This window comes from Sorex araneus, chromosome 7, assembly GCF_027595985.1.
Source record: "Sorex araneus isolate mSorAra2 chromosome 7, mSorAra2.pri, whole genome shotgun sequence".
NCBI lineage: Eukaryota > Metazoa > Chordata > Mammalia > Eulipotyphla > Soricidae > Sorex > Sorex araneus.
Window position 1 is genome coordinate 48,836,690 of NC_073308.1, and position 20,413 is coordinate 48,857,102.

The following is a 20,413-nucleotide window of genomic DNA, read 5'->3' on the forward strand; positions in this document are numbered from 1 at the left end:
ACCCCAGGCTCAGCTTGTCTTTGAAACACAGACATTCTTACGTCCCCCTTCTCATTCCAGTTGCAAGGGACTGTAGCTCATGGTACCACAGTGCTTGGCCTTGCATTCCACTCTGGGGGCTGTGACCATTGGGCTTGTAGATGTGACAGAACAATGAATGCTTTGATGTCTTATTGTCCCTCCTATAACCCATTTTCCCTGTTAATGATTTCTCTGTACTGAGTGCATTAGATGTGTGTAGGTAGGGCGGTAAATTAAAGAGGCTGACGGATGTTTCTTCATGCTTCTCTGCCAGAAGGAGCTTGCAGCCCTCCAGCCATTTTCATAATTCTCATGGTTCTATCTCTGTGCCTCCCCCCCACAAGAAGAATATTCACACAATACACAATTAACCAAGAATGCCACAGAGACGTGCATATTGGTGGAGAGCAGTAGAGTAAACATCCTAGAGTGCCTTGAGTGCCTCTATGCCTTCAGAGACACTTAGCCTATTTCGCCCTGATAAATCACATTAAAAAAAAAAAAACAGAGTAAAGGGGCTGGAGAGAAGGAATAGGAGTGAAGGTGCTGGTTTTGCATGCTGCCCTCTCCTTTTGCAGTCCCTGGAGCCGTATATGGTTCCCATCCCTATACTCAGCACTGCCAGGAATGATCTTCGAACACAGAGTCAGGGATAAGCCCTGAGCACCACTGGCTGTGGCCTTCAAACTAAAACAACAAGACAAACAAAAACAAATAAAAAAAAAAAGAGGGAAACCATTAAATTTTAACTTGTTATTAAAAAAAAAAAAGAAAGCTGTGACTGGTCCCAGAAAGATGCCAGCAGCCGAGTTATCCCAGAAAGACCAGGCTGCCACCAGACCCAGATCACTAGGCCCTGGGCGGGATGAGGGCATACTGACTGGGACTCTGTCTCACGCAAGGCGCAGTGCTCCACCCACCCACCCACCTACATCCCACTCCTGCAGCTATCCGAGAGGAGGTCCAGCTTCAGGACTGATCTCAGAGAGGCCAGAGAGTCCCTAGAATTTGACCCTCCAGCAACCAAAACCCTGAAGCAAACAGCCGCATATGTGGCTGCACAGCACCTCCAAATTCACAGAGCTGACAGCCCAGGGGAGACAAGAAAATTAGATGGGGATATTGAGTAGAGGGCCACTAAACTCAATGAGTGAAAACAATAACACGGAAGGCCCACCTCGCACCCAAGCAGCTCAGTAAATCCTCAGGCAATGACGTTAACAACACCGTTATGAAATATGTGTTGTAATAAACAATAGAAAGTAAGTTAATTAGTGTCTGCTAAGGGAGCAGGCTTGCAGGGTGGGTGGGAAACTAGGGACATTGGTGGTGTGATTGGTGCTGGAATATTGAATACCTAAACAACTGTAATTTTAAACAACTTTGTAAATCACATTGTTTACATAAGGGGAAACAAAGAAAGTCATTGGTATTAAAAGAAAAGCCTATTTGAAAGACATGCCCTGGATTCGTGTTTATGAAGTATCACTATGCTATCTTTTATCTTTTATCACTCTCTGTTCTTTAATTTCTAAACAACAGCTTTGTGGGGGTTGTATTTGACTTGTGAAGTGACACGAGGTCAGTGATATTTGCGTTCCAAGTGAGCTTCACCTGCTGAAATGTAACCTTACACTAAGAGAGAATGGAATTTTCCAGGGATTGGCATGCCTGGATGGGTACATGAGCTTTCACAGAGGGGTGATTTCACCAAAATTTCATCCTATTGAATTTAACCATGTACAGAGTTCACCTTTTTTTTTTCTTTTTGGGTCACACCTGGCGATGCACAGGGGTTACTCCTGGCTCTGCACTCAAGAATTACTCCTGGCGGTGTTCAGGGGACCATATGGGATGCTGTGATTCGAACCTGGGTCAGCCACGTGCAAGGCAAATGCCCTACCTGCTGTGCTATCACTCCAGCCCCCAGGGTTCACCTTTTTATTAATGTAGCAACTTCAACAGATCCTAACATCTCTTTTATGGCTAAACTACTTTATTTCCAACTCGATATATATATACATGTATATATAGATACATATGATATATATGCATGTACATGTATATATACATATATGTATTTTTTCATGTGTGAAAGATTTAAAATCAGATACTGAAGAACTCATAACACTAAAGCGGGTTTAATTAAAGTCATGAAAAAAATCAGTAAGGGAAAATAAATGCAGCAAGGACTAGAAATCCTTGTTGAAATCATGGAGGCTAACCCTGGAAGTCAATTGTAAAGAAAAGACAACCTGGAAGCTTATTAATTTCAATACATTGTCTAAGATCAAGGGAAGGAAAATAAAAAGGGTAATCTAAATTATAGGTTATCTAAATCTAAATCTAAATTATAAGCTTAATCCTTTACTACTAATTTATAACTCTGCACTTGGACTATCTTAAAGAACCAGGTATGCAATAGGATCAAATTGGATTTTGGCTTTTTGCTTTGTTTCTCTGAATTAAAGATTTTTTTTATCATGAGATATATTATAATGCAGTCAGCGCTCAGGGAAGCCTTTGGTAAGTAGATATGAGGGGTTGGTTTGTTACCAGAACAGTGACACGGAATATGAGAGCTTCTGAAGGTCATCCTATCACATGAGTGTGAATGAAGTCAAGGGAATTATCAAATACTTTATATAATGGGTACATTATTTTTCACTGTTTTCTTTTGTGTTTCGAGTGACCTCTATTAAAATTTCTTATTATGAAACCGAACAATAAAAAGTCACCCTCCTTTAATAAATGGGGAAAAGAGATACAGAAGACCATCAGCTATATGAAAACAAAAAAGACCCGGATCACTTATTATCAGGGAAATACAAATCAAAACCACAATAACATACCACTACAATATGATATCTATCACTACAGACCAGTGAGACCAGCAAAGATTAACAAGAACGAAAACAGCCAGTATTAGAAGGAGATGTGGGTGGAAAAGTAACCTTTCACCAGCTGATTCCACCCCTCTGGAAACCAACAGAGATTCTTCTCAAAAAATACGAATTGAGTTTTCATATGAGTCAGTAATTCTGCTTCTTGGTATCCATACCCAGGGCTCACAAAGTCTATTCAGAAAAGATCATATTTCTATGTTCATTATAGTACTGTTCAGAGTAGACAAAGTCTAGAAACAGCCTTAATAATCAAACACATGATTCAGTAAAAAAACCATGGCATATATACACAATGGAATGCTGCTTGTCTGTAAGAAGAGACAGAATTGTGCAATGTGTTGCCATGGGGTATCATGCTGGGTGATGTCCAAAAATAGCGTGATAGATACAGAATTATCTCTCTCATATGTGCACTATAAAGAAACATGTTAAGGTATAGGATAACATTGGTTTGTCCTTTCTGCTTCACCACAGGGAGCTTAGGTTTATTGAGGTACTCTCATCACAGTGCTCCTAGTCCTCTATTTATTTGTAACCTCTTTCTTTGTGCTCTGCTTCCCCAATGGGCCAATCACCTTTATGTCCTAATCAGACTCTGTTAACTTGAAATATTGTTCTTCTCTTCTTAAGTCCTTTGCATAGTTAATTCAGAATAATGTCCTTTTAATGCTATGCTTTTGTAAGTTGGGAGTTCATTGACTCCAAATGATATTCACTCCTGGGTATCTGTTCTCTTGACTTAAGCCTCAGTTGCCCTTACTTCCTAGCACCGCAAAAGCAGGATCCCAATGAGGGACTGGATGAACCCAGGGCAAGCTGTGAGCTACCCTGGCATCAAAATAGGCCAGGCCAAAGCACCATAATACTTAACTATAAGTTAAGAGCATGGCCATGGACAAATTACATTATGATCCAAAAAGTAACAACTGTATTAGGAGCCTGCTAGGGTTAGAAAATATCAATCTGGCCTGAGCACTGTAGTCTGAGATCTATAGTGAGATGTCCCCAGGAGAGCCACCCTACAAGCTTAATGTATCTCTTATTGTGTCCATACAAAATTATTAATATTAAGAAGTAGAATTAAGGCATTAATTACAATGTTAATTAAGTTATTGGACTAAGGAGAGGAGAAACACCCCTAAGTGGTATCTTACCCTTGAGCAGAAGAAGCGTTTTCATATGTTGATTGTGCTACTGGGGTGTGGTGGCTACCCCCAATGGGGGAAGTTGGAGAGAGACTAGAGAGAGACCAGGGCTGCGAGCAGGAATGTGGAGAGATGAGAGGGAGAGACAGGAGTAGATGGGAATGAGGGGTAGTGTGAGACTAGGATGGGGAGTTTAGGGAGGTTGTAACAGGCGACGGGGGAGAATTGAATAAATGGCAACTGATCACCAACCGGCCTCGTGGCCCTCATCTCCTCCTTTGTCTGTCCATGGCATTGGTCATCCCAGGTGGGGAAGTGGTGCGAGACTGGGCAATGCAGGTGAGAGAGAGCAGTGGGAGTTTCCCGAGTCACCTGGTAAATACAGTCACTGTCACTGTCACTGTCATCCCGTTGCTCATTGATTTGTTCGAGCGGGCACCAGTAACGTCTCTCATTGTGAGACTTATTGTTACCGTTTTTGGCATATCCAATACGCACGGGTAGCTTGCCAGGCTCTGCCATGTGGGTGCGATGCTCTCAATAGCTTGCTGGGCTCTCCGAGAGGGGCGGAAGAATCGAACACGGGTCGGCAGCATGAAAGGTGAATGCCCTACCACTGTGCTATCGCTCCAGCCCTGTAACTACAGGAGTAAAGGAATAACATATCCAAAAGCAACAGAGCTTGAAAACTGTTTGACAGAAGGGAGCTCATGGGAGAGGATGGGGTGAAAGGATCACAATGGGGTGAGGGATGGGGGTACATTGGGAGGAGGTTGTGGTATTGTAGCATTGTAACCATAAAAGCCTATTGGTAACAGTATAGCAAAATATGACATTTAAAACATTTTATTTCATTTTGTTTTTCTTTTTGGGTCACACCCAGCAATACACAGGGGTTACTCCTGCTCTACACTCAAGAATTACTCCTGGCGGTGCTCAGCGGACCATATGGGATGCTAGGAATCAAACCCTGGTTGGCCGCGTGCAAGGCAAATGCCCTACCCGCTGTGCTATTGCTCCAGCCCCTAAAACATTTTAAAAATTAAGTTTAAATTAAAAAATAAAATTAATTCTTCTTGCAGTGGACCAGGGATATTGAGAGTAACACAAACGGCCAAATACAACAAGGTCTTTAATATTTAAAAAGTTTCCTGCAGGGGCGAGAGAGATAATACAACCTGGGTTTTGATCCCTGGCATTCCATATGGTCCCCCGAACACCACTGGCAGTGATTCCTGAGTGCAAAGCTAGAAGCAATCTCTAAGCATCACCAGATGTGGCTCCAAAACAGAATTTTCCTGCAATCTCTATGCTCTTTGTTAATCTTTGCTATTTGTTTAGCATGTATATTTTAAAATGTTTGTTATAGAAATAGTCATATTTTTCTAAACTTCTATTTGGATGTTAGGAGTTTTGATGAAAACCCATCACATTTGTATGCATGTGCTATATATAGGTTAGGGTGGGAGTAACATGAGCATGCAGTCTTTCTGGAACAGAGATGATTTTAGTCATGATTATTCCTCAGCATTCTCAGCAAACAGTGTGTTCAGTGCTTTTCTATAAAGCGAGGGCGGTCGCTAAACCAGGGTACTTCCCATAACATGGAAGATAATAAAACTCTGTTTCCAAACATTCCTCTCTTGCTGATGAAGGAATAAAATCGTGTTTAAAAATTTTGTGTTATCTTTGTGGACTGGAGCGATAGCACAGCGAGTAGGATGTTTGCCTTGCACAAGGCCAACTTGGGTTTAATTCCTCTGTCCCTCTTGGAGAGCCTGGCAAGCTACTGAGAGTATCCTGCCCGCACAGCAGAGCCTGGCAAGCTCCCTGTGGCATATTCGATATGCCAAAAACAGTAACAAGTTTCACAATGGAGACTTACTGGTGCCCGCTCAAGCAAATCGATGAACAACCAGACGACAGTGCTTCAGTGCAGTGCTAGAAATTAGAATTTCAGGGACTCAGTTTACAACTCAAGAATGTATGTGAACCTTGGGTTATATCCTGGTATCACAACAAACAACTTCCCCCCTAAATGAAACCCAAACAAAATAACCACCCCTTCGTAGCCCTGTAGATGCAGTATAGACAGAAACTAGTCTTACTCTGGATCTTATTTCACACAGCTGCATAAGTTGGTAAGTGAGAAATGAGGGATAGTTTGCTGAAAGGATTCGAATGAGGTAAGCAAGAAAGGAAATGGATGAATTTGTTGCCTGAAAGGTTAATGGAAAATATCAGTGCTTTGTTAAGCATATCTCACAGCATAAAAGACAGTGCAAAGTTGCTTAACAAGGTCATTCAGCTCTAAGGAAAATTTTGATCTATGTGTAATCAAATACTTTCACCTGCAATAGCAGGTTAAACCTTGCAAGTGGTGTCAACTAAATTGTTCACCCAAAATTCAGGTGCCTAAAGAACAATTTTTTTCTTGGAAGGGGGGTTAATTCCCTGTCACAATAGCCACCTGGAAATGATACCTCCTAATTGAGTGTATTTAATAACACCCAGAGGCTTTTCTGCTCTGAGGCCCAGAGGACACCGATTTATCTTATTTAGATTCGGGCGATTTGTTCAAAAGGGACACTCTTATCAGCGGGAGGAACCAGCTTTAGAAATTAAGGAGAGTTCTTCTAGCACAGATAGCAATTACAGCTGCATCATCTTTAAAGTAAATTTTCTATCAATTAATTATCATAATAATTCAAAGCGTAAACAGAACTAAAGCCAGACATTTTGGTCTGATTTTCCGTTACACAGCTTAATACCTGGGCTCAATTCTGTAGTGTGTTTACTGAGTTCACAGTGAGAGGTGTTCGGCATTCTGTGGGAGAGTGAGGCCAGGGACCTAAAGGTCAGTTTCCCAGAGATACTTCAACATTTTCATTTAAACGACGATTATAATAAACTGTGCTGATACACTTTGCTTGATTCTGTTTTTGAGTATAACAAACGATTTCTTTCTGTAAGATTTAGACTCCAGGATTTCTTACATAACAACAACTGTCACTAGCATCTTGATTGACAAACTGAATTTGATGATTGGCTGCAAGAATACACCTCTAAAACTCTTGAAATCATATTTTTAGTTTTGAATATTTAAAAAAATATATTCATTTCCTCCTGCTATCTCTCCCTTTTAGGTGAGGCAAGATAGTTTAAGTGAAACTTATTTAGAAAGCTGTGAGGGGGAGAGAAAGATAGAAGAGTGTGTTTATGAGAGAGCACGGACTCCTCCCGAGCGGAAATAGGCAAGTATAGGAACATAGAATCAAGCAAGCAAGATGTTCAAGCGTGTTCAAGGGATGTGAGCTCAGTAACGTGGGCATGTGGGACATGTGTGTTCCGTGGCCAAGAACTGCCTCTCCAGGCTAGCTGAAGGCAACAGGAGATCAGAAGATGGAGACCCAGAGCCACTGGCTTGTTGATAGTCAGTGAGAGATTTATTTCATTCTCATCCTCATCCTCATCCTCACCCTTGCAGCTTCATGCTCCCTACTTCTCTCTTACAGTGTAATAATATCTCCTTCCTCTTCTCGCTCCGTATAGCACAGTTACATAGAAATTGTGAAGGGTGAGGTACATATAGGTGGGGCTGAACATCGTCATACAAACATATGTAAAGCCTTTCCTTGGGTGGGGGGAGAGTTCTTCTAGGGGTTAACTCAAGGACAAAAGTCTCATGGGGGGATCAGCATTCTAGATTACTAAAAGATCTGCTTAAGGGTGGGATCCCATGTAGGGAATATTGCTTTCTCCTTCCCTCAGCTAGTAATCCGTTTAAACAATTATAGTAAATTTACTTCTTACTAATATTTCTAGTCATTTTGTATAAACACGTAAGAGATATAATTAAGCTTAAAGGTTGGTTCTTTCTGGGGACTTCTCGCTGTAAATCCTAGGCTGTCTTCAGGACAGGTTAGTCTTTCCTAAACCCAGAAGGGTCATTAATCAGTTACTTCTTCTATGGTCATGACACGTTTTCCATGGCCGTGCTCTTATGCTCTTAAGTTATTATATTTCTTATGGCACTTAGCTTGTCTATTTTTGATGCCAGGGCAGCTTACAGCTTGCCCTGGGTGCATTCTTGTCCCTCACTGCGACCCTCCTTTTGGGTGTGTTAGGAAGTAAGGGCAATTAAGACTTAAGTCAGGTAAACATGATGGATGCTCAGGAGTAAATATTATCTGGAGTCAACTAACTCCCATGTTCCAAAAGCATAGCATTAACTGTTTTCCTGTGTCTATACAAAAAAGGACATTGCTAACCCACACAAAGGATATAGAAGAAAAAGAAAAGCAATATAGGATTATTACTGCCTGATAGAATTGGGTGTGCCTCCAGAGCACTGTTGTGGGAGTAACTTAATAAAACTAAGCTCCCTATGGGAGGAGCGAGGACAAACCGATATTATGCTACAAAGGAAGAACATGGGTTTGAAGACAAAGGTGCCCCCCCCCTCTCTCTCTCTTCTTTCTCTGTCTCTTCTCTCTCTCTCTCTCTCTCTCTTTCTCGCTCGTAGTGACTGGGGATATCACACACTTGGTTGTAGCTATTGGGCCAATAGTTGATGTTTCTGCACATCTACTTGTCAGGATGTTTTGTCACAGTCTTTAAGGTGTGATGTGCACATGCCCTTAGCTGCAGTGTGCCAGAGATTACATACATTGCCATGGTTCTAAGAATCCCAGACAATAGTGTTGCTGGGAATATGCTTGGCACATGTGTTCCCATGTCTACAAGACAGGTACTTTTTAATACAGTCTTCCCTGAAACCCTTCAGATTGTACTTTACATTCTGGGAACTGTCTTCCCACCCCTTTTTAAAACGACACCAACTATTATTACTCATCGTTGAAATGTATATCACAGCTTTGCCTGTCACATGAAAAAAATCTTTTTTTATTTGTGCTCACACCAGATGATGCTCATAGATTCCTCCTGGCCCTGAAATAAAGAGTTATTCCTGACAGTGCTCGGGTGAACATGTGGGATGCCAGGGTTTGAACTCTCGTAGCTATGTGCAAGGCAAGTGCCCTATGCATTGCATTGTCGCTCTAGCCCCACACTGAATTTTTTTCTTTTGCAGTGAAATTTACCTATTTATCTGTGTGCAATTGTTTTTTTTTTCATCTGGCCTGCATGGCAGAGCCTGGAAAGTTACCTGTGGCACAACAAGTCTCCCAATGGAGACGTTACTGGTGCCCACTCGAGCAAATCGATGAGCAACGGGATGACAGTGATATAGAGATACAGTGATTTTTGTTTGTGCTTTATCTCTCCCATGATTTTATTTTAATTTGCTCTTTTCACTTCAAGGTTATTTTTAACAAGATTTTTGATGATGTCAAAAATATGAAGATCTGTTATGTTTTCCTTTGAAGCTTTATATTTAGCAAGTCTCATAGTCATTATTATGCTTATGTTTTTGTGTAATTATCCTTAAATCTACATTATCATCTAATCATATTGCATGCTATATGTACATAGAGTTTTCCTGGTTTTCTATTTTTATTTCTTTGGCCACTCATAGTGACACTCAGGACTTATTCCTAGTTCTGTGCTCAGAGATAAGCCCTGGAGGTGCTCAGGGGACAATATGCAATGCCATGGACCAAACTTAGCTTGGCTGTGTGTAAGGCAAGCAACTATCTGCTATACTATCTTTCTGGCCCTACGGGGTTATTTTAATATTTTTTTGCCTATAATTAAATCTCAGTTAAAAGTATTTAGCTCTTGCTCATAAAGCTGGCTTAGTAGTCGAGACAGTGCATAGGGAACTAGGCACTGGTCTTGTGTGCCCACCCATGCCAGGTTTGGTAGCTGGCAATGCTTATGGTCTCATGAGCACCATCAAATGTTATCCCTGAGTGAAGAGCAAGGAATAGTCCCTGAGGACTGCTGGGTGTAGTGTTCCCCCCAAAGAAAGGCTCGTTTAATTTATGCTAAACTTTCCTTTCTTCATTTCCATCTGGAGAAAACACCGTGTCCTTGGTGATAATCTAGTGTCTTAAATGTTTGTAAATATTATTTGATTTCTAATGAATATGATTAATTTCTAAGGTTGAAGAAGATTGACTAAAAGCTAAATGTAAAGGTTACATTTTTGCTTTATTCCTTCTTACTTTAAATTCTCTTTTTACCAAAGGAATTTGGCATGGACAATATTTAATTACTTATAACACCCCAAAATATTTGGAATTCCACAAAACTCGTTAAATATTGTGTTTTGTTAAATATGATAAGTGAAGCTGATTTTCATGCATTTACTTTGGCAGAAGCAAGGAAATGGAGATTGTACCCAGTAGCCTTTTTACATTTAATTTGCTGTTGTTTAAATTCTCTTCCTCGATTTGGCATTTGAAGTACTCCAGAGACTATAAGCTGGCACCTGTGAATTATAATCATTTGTAACTATACTAAAATTTGACAGGAATTGCACATTACAAACCAAAATGAAATTAAAATTTATCTAAGACCCTATCATGCATTATTGGGGATGCCCATGAAAGTATTTACTAAATATCCAATGGGCTCTACAATTTTATCTAATTCTCCCAGTTCTCCCAGCCTCAATGTTTAAAAAAAGAAAGAAAAATATAGCAAATATGAGCTCGCAAATTGAATAAGTTTTCTTTAGTCTTTGGAGGAAATAATGCTAACTGTGCCAAATGCCAGTATTTATATTCATTGAAAGAAGGGGTGGCTTTTGTTTTCATCTAGAGAAGGCAGCTGTGTGCCATGCTCCACCACGAGCACAAAAAGTCTGTTGCTTCCCTCTTTGGGATCATAAGTATATGCCTTTTCTTTTTAATATTCTTATTTTTTAAATTGAATCACAGTGATATACACAGTTTTGAAGTTGTTCATGATTGTGTTTCAGGCATATAATGTTCCAACACCCATCCCTTCACCAGCACCCATTTCCCACCAATTGTCTCAGTTTCTCTTATACCCTACCCCTGCCCCCCACCGCCTGACTCTGTGGCAGGCAAGTTACTTCACTGTTTCTGTCTTTTTTCTTTGGGGCCTTATGCTTTTCAATCTAGATAATGAAAGGTTAGCAGGTATATGTCTTTACCTACTTTCAACACCCAGTTCCTGTCCAAAATGATCATTTCCAACTATTATAGTCATGTTGGTCCCTTCGCTATCCTAACTGTGCTTTGCTGGCCCCCGCACACACACACACATGCACACACTCTTTTGGCAAATTTCTACCGATTGACCAGTCTTTCTGGCTCCTGCTTACCCTTGTCTTGGATATTAGTCTCATAATATACATATATATATATATATATACACATTTTATATCCCACAAATAAATGTGGTATATATTACATATAAAGTGTATGTGTATATATATACATATATATGTATATATGTACTTTATATCACACAAATGAATGCAGTCATTCTGTACTTGTCCCTCTCCTTCTGACTCATGTCACTCAGCATGATATTCTCCATGTTCATCCAGTTATAAGCAAATTTCATGATTTCATTCATTCAAATGTATATGCCTTCTCTTGCTATTAGACTTCACTACCTTACATGTTGTTCTTCTTGTCTCAGGCTCAGGTTTTTGTGAGGGTAGCATTTAATTTGAAGGGGTTAGGCAGTGTTTTTTCAGTCCACGGTTTCCTGTCTTCTGAGCAATATTTTGTGTTTCTGCAGATTTTGCTTTGTCCCTTCCTCCTTCTCCCTACATTGGCCATTTTTACTTTTTTTGTTTCATTGTTCCTACTCTTCCAGTTTGGTGAATTTCCTGGAGCTGGTCACTGGGAATTTCTAAACAATTTCTCTGTGGAGCCACAGGTGAGATTCTGGGGTTATTTTCATTCTCTGGCATTTTTGTTTGGGAAATGCAACATGATCTTAAGTGACTGCCATCTCTGCTATCAGGGTCTTACACCCTCTTCTTTAAACATTTTTAAAGGTAACAATATATTATTTTCTTACCTGAGTAAATATTTTTTATGGAAAAAATGATTTGGAGATCCAGATCACATGTCCTTCTCTCCTGGAAGGGAGCATAACATTACACTTGCCATAACCATTCCGCTGGACCCCACGGCAGGCTGTTTCACTCAGGGATCCCCAGTGGTGGGTGGGTGAGACCCCCTCCCCACCCCAAGGGACACAGCCCCAGCAGCCAACAATCTCCAGAATCCAGCTGCTGCCATGATCACGGCCACTCTCTATATGTTCGGGCTGAGCTTCACTCACGAGTGAATCTGTTCCAGCCAGGCGATTCTTTAAGCCACACACCCTACCTGTACTCTAAGATTACAACTCCGATATGATGGGGTTCAAAGTAGGAGGCAATCAATCTTAAAGGGAAAGCATACATTATTTTTTTACACATACACATATAAAAAGCACACAAGTCTCAACCTTTAACAACATGTAAGTGATCTCTTACAGATGGGCTTACTGGCCCCTGGGTGAAGTGCAACAATCTTCACACTCTGTTCTCTAGGATACTTTTTTGTAGCATTTTCAGTGGTTTTTCACAACAGACAATACAAAATATATTATTTTGGTTCTGCTTTGGGGCAGGTATTGGGATTCGGGATAGAAACGTCTGAAATATGGTGGTGGGAAGGTGTTACAGTGGCGGGTGGGATTGGTGTTTGAGTATTAAATGTAACCAAATATTATAAAATATAAAGAAATTTAAAAAGAAAAGATAATTTGGAGAAAACCGTATCACAGTGTGAAGGGCAGGTGATAAGAGTTTTTAGTTGTTGTTATTTATTCACAGGCATTTCATCAGGTGCGTACTCGGTCAGTTCTATGTTTATAAATGTGAACTCCATGTTCTGCTCTGGGTAGCTTTTGGATAACATTGGGTTGTCCTTGCTCTTTCTGCAAGGAGCTTAGGTTTATTGAGCTACTCCCACAACAGTGCCCCGAGATACACCTAAATCTACCAGGCACTAATAATCCTATATTACTTTTCTCTTTTATGTCATTTGCATGGTTTAACAATGTTCTTTCTGTGTAGACACAGGAAGACAGTTAATGCTATGTTTTGTAACATGGGAGTTAATTGACTCCAAATAATAATTACTCCTGGGCATCCATATTTACTCGAATTAAGCCTCAGTTGCCCTTAGTTCCTGTATCACTGCCATCCCATTGTTCATCTATTTGCTCAAGCGGGAGCTAGTAACGTGTCTATTCATCCCTGTTGCGTGCTAGTGTAGCTCAGTGTACAAAATTTCAGTGTAACCCGAGATTAAAGTAGCTTCTTCTTACTTGTCCTTCCCAACACTGCCACATGGGGGGCTCTTTCAGGGTCAGGGGAATGAGGCCTGTTATTGTTACTCTTTTGGACACATTGAATATGTCATAGGTAGCTTGCCAGGCTCTGCTATGTGGGCAGGATACTCTTGGTAGGTTGCCGGGCTATCCGAGAGAAAAAACTGAGTTGTTCTCTTCTGAGAGATTTGTTTTAGTTCCTAGTACTCCAAAAACAGGGTCCTGAAAAAGGGACTGGATGGACTCAGAGAAAACTGTAAGTTATCCTGGCATCGAAAGAGGACAAGCTAAGCATCATAAGTATAATAAGTTAAGAGCATGGTCATGGAACAAACTCTGCCATGACCCAAAAATAAGTAACTGGATAAGGACCCTAATGGGGTTAGGAAAGACTAACCTGGCCTGAGGATTGTAGTCTGGAATATATACAGAGATGTCCCCAGGAAGAGCCAACCTTTAAGCTTAATTATATCTCTTACTGTGTTCACACAAAATGACTAAAAATATTATAAGAAGTAAATGTACGGGCTGGAGCAATAGCACAGTGGGTAGGGCGTTTGCCTTGCACGCGGCCAACCCGGGTTCTATCCCCGGCATCCCATATGGTCCCCCAAGCACCGCCAGGAGTAATTCCTGAGTGCAAAGCCAGGAGTAACCCCTGAGCATCGCTGGGTGTGACCCAAAAAGCAAAAAAAAAAAAAATCTATAATTGTTTAAATGGATTACTAGTTGAGGAAAGGATAAAGGAATACACCCTGGGTGGAATCCTTCCCTTGAGTGGATCTCCTAGTAATTTGGAGTGCTAAACCCTAAGATGAGATTCTGTTCTTGAATTAATATCCTAGAACTTCCCCTGAAGGAGTGGCTTTACCTCCGTTTGTTGTTATGACAACGTTCAACCCCATCTATGTGTACCCCTCCCTTCACAATTTCTAGGATTTTTATATAATTATGATTTAAGAAGAGAGTGGGGACTAAGATGAAAATAAAAACTAGATTGACGAGAACTAGACTAGAGGACTAGGAGGACGAGGATGAGAGAATGATGAGTGGGACTAAAACCAAAACTATGACTATGATTGTGCCGTAAGGAAGAGATCAGACTATGCTAGGGAGGAGAGAGAAATTGTCTGCTGACCAGACTGGGGCCTTGCTTCTCTGTTCCCCCAGTCCTTCGTTCATCCATCACCATGGGCCAGCCAGGTGAATGGCTTTTGGCCACTGAGTGCTGGGGTCCCACGACTTTAGATGTTCATGCTATTCCTTTGAAACACAAAGGTGACCATGAAAAAGAGCTATCTCAGTGGTAGCTTAACAGAGTCAAATGAACAGGTGTTTAAGATGTGGGTAGTTTAAGGACTGGTGAAACATTATGTTAATGGTAATCTCAGAATACCATTCTGGGCATAATGAGCAAACGAGAGAGCAATGGATGGAAACCCAACCTAAAGCCTGCACCCAGGTGTAAGAGACACACAGTTACTGTCCAGCATGCAGCACAGAGGCAGACAAGGGAAAAACACGTTTTCTTTCCAACAGTGTTCTAGTAACTTGATGATTTTCATCCACTGACCAAGTCCAAACAAAAGCCAGGTTTGAGAAAATTGGTTGATATTGCCATTAGGGGTCAGCTTCCTGAGGCATATAATAAAGGAGGAATAGTAAATTTTTGATCTGAAAAGGTAAAAAGAAATGACAGGTACTTATTATGTTGTCAAATCTTCTAAATGGTATAAATGAACTAGTTCTTTCACATGAATTGGTAGACAACCTGGCAAAATATCTCAAAACTTAAAAATTCAATTTATGAGTACACCATCTGAAAATATCAAACATGCGCAATTATTGTTACAAGCATGTGCTAAAACCATGTTTCTGGCATAAATATAGAGCGAATAGAAGTTCCTTAGGCTGAAGATTGATTAAAAAGCTTGTTTTTCAGCACAGGGGAATGAACCACAAGTGAAACTGATCCCGCGTGAATGTAGGGATGAGCACCAGGTAGACTTAGTTGCTTAGTTTAAATCTTGCCCATCAAAAAGTTCTCCAAACAATACAGAGAATGGGATGGCTGCGGGTTCCGGGATACCAGCAGTTAAAAAGAAGCCTCCAAACAATCTCTCTCTCACCTTCTTTGCAAGCACCCGGTTGGGCTACAGGATCAGGGAGGGCTTGTGCACAGGGAGAGACACCAGAGTCTATACAGGGCTCAGAGGCTGGGGCTAGCATCTGATACAGGCAGGGCTTGAATGCTCAGAAATAGGCAGAGAGAGAAAAGGGATCTCACCTGGGGCATGTGGCAGGAGACTGAATAAAATCAGGACAAGACAGCAGGGAATTTGGGGGTATAATCCAAGAGAGGTTCAGTGAAAAGGCATATATATGTGTGTGTGTGTGTGTGTGTGTGTGTGTGTGTGTGTGTGTGTGTGTGTGTGTGTGTATGTGTGTGTGTGTATTTTTTTTGATTGCCTTGGTTTGAAGTTCTCTGCATATAAGAAAGTTAATCTGGACATTGTCAAAGGAGGCAGTCTTGCTCTGGTCTGCTCTTTTATCATGAGTGTTAAAGTCTTTTGCAGCCTCATTTCTGAGAGTTCATTAGTCACGAGGTGGTGCTTTAGTGTCTCCATCTGCAAAGAGCTCAGGATCTGTGTCTCAAAGGGATGTGGTCCTCATGTCTCTGGGCTACATTATGACTATAAAATTTCTTAAGTTTTATTATTTCCCAAAAAAACTCTCTTCCCCCTCCTCCATATATTGGGAGCATTCTACCATAGACGTATCACTTTCCTCAATATTTAAGGGGTACATGAGTGAAGGTCTGTCTTCAGTGACTTCTTCATGCTGATAAAAGATACAGACCCTGCCTATGTGAGGGAATGAAATTTCATGTTTAAAGGTATTAATGGGGCCCGGGCAATGATTTATTTGGTTTAAGAGTTGTTAGTTAGGAAAAGATACAGATTGGACAACATAGTGGAACCAGCAGAACCCCAGCAGCCCAAAACCTTCAGAACCAACCACGCTCAGGGTCGCTCTTCACAGTCTTGGAGGAGCCTATGGGGTAACCTGCAGAAAAACTCAGTTTGTGGGGTTCATGACTGAGATCTCCAAGCCCTCTTGGAACAGGACTGGGCTTCCTTCCCCCAGCTTCCTAGTTTTCCAGTCAAATCCACAAAACTGCCCCCGGCACCATATAATCTTATCAATGGCCAAGATCCAGAGACTATGAAATAAAGCTCCTGGAAGAAAGCATTACAGAACATTCACAGGGCATGCCACTGTGAATGCGGACACATGACCTCTTATGCTCTGATGTTCCAAAAGTAGCACACATTTTTGGAAGTTTAACATATGTTTATAATCTCTTATACAAGGGCTTAAATAACCCCAGGATGAAATATAACAATCACAGTTTCCTCTTATGGTGGTGGGAAGGTGCATGGTGTTGGGATTGGTGTTTGAATATTATCTGTAATGAACTACTGTGAACAACTTTATAAAAGTAAAAGAAAATGGGAAAAAATACTATTCTGCTGTGGTCACAAATGCTTGGGTATAACAGGACTTCTCTGGGTGTGTATATCCTTAGGGTAAGCAAGAGTACAGTTGGAGTTGAGGGGGTGTCTTCGTTAATTATGCTTTAAGAGTTTTGCAATGTGCTTCCACTTTGTAAGGATGTAGCTGTCTTGCTATATGTTTTCTGTCTGTAGAATTGGATCTTGCTTGCTAGCAGTCAGATGTGAACTGGGGAAGAATGAATCTGATATGTGCTAGGCTAAAGCTAGTTTTTCTGGGCCCTCCGTTATTGTATAAAAATAAAAAGAAAAAGAGAGGTGCGGGTGAGGGCGACGAGGCAGGTGAAGGAAGGTGCGAGGGAAGGGACGGAGCCAGGATGGTTGGTCTCATCGCAGTTTATTCCAAACTTCTTTCTCCATTCTCCTCTGATTCTCCTCCTGCTTCTTCCTCCCCCATCCTACTTCATTCTCCCTCTCTGCTACTCTCCCGGCTCTCGGTCTCTCTCTCGATCTGTGGATCTGGCCCCCGTGGATCTGGCCCCCAAACCCACTCTTACAGCCTAGTTAAATCTCCACCGCAAGAGGGGGTTGGGGCATACACACAGATGTGGTCAGCAATAGGGTAAGGTTCCTTTCCCTCAGGGGATGCTTCTCCTAGGACTTAATTCTCTTTCAGCAGGAGGATCAACCCAAGGGCAGAGTCCCATGCATGTGTTTCTCTTCTCCTCAGCCAGCAAACATATAAGAATTCATAATATTAATCATTTTGTATGGACACAATAAGAGATGCATTAAAGCTTATAGAATTGCTCTCCTGGGGCCATCTCAATCTCAGACTACAGTGCTCAGGCCAGATCAGTCTTTCCTATCCCTGGCAGGGTCCCAGTCTCATAATTACTATTGGATCATGACAGCATTTGTCTATGATCAAGCTCTTAACTTATAGTTAAGAATTAGGCACTTTGGCCAGGCCCATCTCGATGCCAGGGTAGCACATAACTCACCGCTTGCCCTGGATCCTTCCCGTCCCACGTCGGGGACCCTACTTTGGGGTGCTAGGAACTGAGGGCAACTGAGGCTTAAGTGGAGAAAGCAGATGCCCGGGAGGGAATAATATTCAAGGCCAATTAAGTCTTAAGTTATAAAAACATAATATTGTCTTCTTGTGTCTATACAAAAAAGACATAGCTTTAAAGTAAATTATTCAAAAGGCATAAAGAGGAGAGAAAGGCAATGTTATAATATTCAGTGTCCTAGGAAGTTCTGACCTTACCAATTTACAGAGTTTGATTAGAGGAAGAGCAGATAAACTGGTAGAAGTGGTTACAGATAAACAAAGGAATGGGAGTGACTCGGGAGTACTTTGATGGGCGTGACTGATATACCTAAGTTCCTAGTGGCAAAGGGAGAAAGGACAAACCAATGATATCCAACAGGTTATCATAAATACTAGCGTGAAGTGTACAGACCTCATCTTAGGAAACTGTCTTTGAGATCTGTTGCACCAAGAGCCACTCAATATGATGTCCTCTAGTAAGGTCCTTCAGAAGTGCATTCTGACAACACTGTAGTATAGAAACTTGTATACACCAGCAAGGTTACTATGAGTCAACAAGATGATCTCTGCCAGTAACTCTGTTCTCTGTATCCTAGTTTCTTGTTCCCCATTCTAATGTTTTCAATAATGTAGGACTGATATGCCTGACGTTTGGCAGCATAACCCTCATGCTTCCCTGGCAAAACTCCACACTGTATGTATCACTTTTTGATTGCAACCTTCTGCTCTGTGTTGAAGTTCTTCTCTTGGGGTGGGGGTGGAGGGACTCCTGTATGCAACCTGTTCCTTGTTTGTTGGGGTTTCAGGTATCTTTCTGTGATTACTTCAAATTTTGGTATTTATTTTCAGTCATTGTAGGAAAATTACAAACAGCTACATCACATTTGGGTTTTCATTTTATTTGTGTCTTTAGCACAAGTGAATGAAAATACTATTACTGTCACTGTCATCCCGTTGCTCATCAATTTGCTTGAGCGGGCACTAGTAACATCTCCATTGTGAGACTTGTTTCTTGTTTTGGCATATAGAATACACCATAGGTAGCTTGCTGAGCTATCTGCCGTGCGAACTAGATACTCTTAGTAGCTTGCCGGGCTCTCCGAGAGGGGCGAAGGAATCAAACCTGGGTCAGCTTCGTGCAAGGCAAGTGCCCTACCCGCTATGGAATGAATGAAAATACACAAAATATAATATTGTTAGGCTAGACAGAAACATATGAAATCTTGCTTTTTCCAACAGCATAGATTGACCTAGGGGGTATTGTACAAAAAAAATAAATCGAAGAATTAGAAATCCTGTGCAATTTCACTCATCACAACTTTTTATAAGATTGTCTTTACTACTATAGATAAATAAGCAATGCCAGAGTCATATGAATCTAAAGTAAGCTGATTACATGGATAGTCTTAAAAGTGGTGATTTTCTGTTAGATGATGTATGCTTTAAAAGTAAATACCTGGGACAGAGCAGAGAGAGTGAGGATGCTGCGGCTGGCTCCTACTCTCACAGCCACTGGAGTACACTCCAAGAGATACACTGGAGTATCCCTCCAAGAGATAGCACCGGGCAAGTGAGAACCAGCCAGGCACTGGACAAGGCTGTGCCTCGCTGAGGAAAATAATTAAACATGGGTAAAGGAGATTGTAAGAAGCCAAGAGTCAAAATGCCATCATATGCTTGTGCAAACTTGCCGTGAGGTGCATAGGAAAAAGCATCCATATGCTTCTGTCCACTTTTCAGAGATTTCGAAGAAGTGTACAGAGAGGGGGAAGATCATGTCTGCTAAAGAGAAAGGAAAAGTTGAAGATCTGGAGAAGGCCGACAAGGCCCACTATGAAAGATAAATGAAAACTTGTATCCCTCCTAAAGGGGAAACAAAGGAGAATTTCAAGGATCCCAGTTCGCCCAAGAGTCTTCCTTCAGCCTTTTTCTTGTTTTGTTCTGAGTATTGCCCAAAAGGGAAAGGAGAGCATTCTGCCCTGTCCCGTGGTGATGCTGCAAAGAAGCTGGGAGAGATGTGGAACAACACCGCTGCAGATGATCAGCCTTACAAAAAGAAGGCTGCCAAGTGCAGGAGAAAGACGAAATGTATGATATTGCTGCATACTGGGCTAAAGGGAGGTTTGTTGTGGCCAAAAAAAGAGCAAGGAAAAGAAGGAAGAGGAGGAAGATGAAGATGAAGAGGATGAGGAAGAAGAGGATGAAAAAGAAAAAGATTATAGTGATGATGAATAAGTCAGTTTTAGTGTTTTTTATTTTTTCTTGTTGATAAAGCATTTTACCCTTTTAAAGAACAACATGGACTGGAGTGATAGTACAGTAGGTAGGAGTTTGCCTTGCATGCAGCCAACCCAGGTTTGATTCCTGTATCCCTCTCGGAAAGCCCGGCAAGCTATGAGAGTATCCCCCCCGCATGGCAGAGCCTGGCAAACTACCCGTAGCATATTCAATATGCCAAAACAATAACAAGTCTCACAATGGAGATATTACTGGTGCCCA

The 20,413-nt window shown here is 41.3% G+C and overlaps 1 pseudogene; it reads left to right on the forward strand.

Moving 5' to 3' along the window:
* The first annotated feature begins 19,541 nt into the window (after positions 1 to 19,541).
* LOC101557240 (high mobility group protein B1-like) lies at positions 19,542 to 20,149 on the forward strand (annotated as a pseudogene).
* The last annotated feature ends 264 nt before the right edge of the window (positions 20,150 to 20,413 follow it).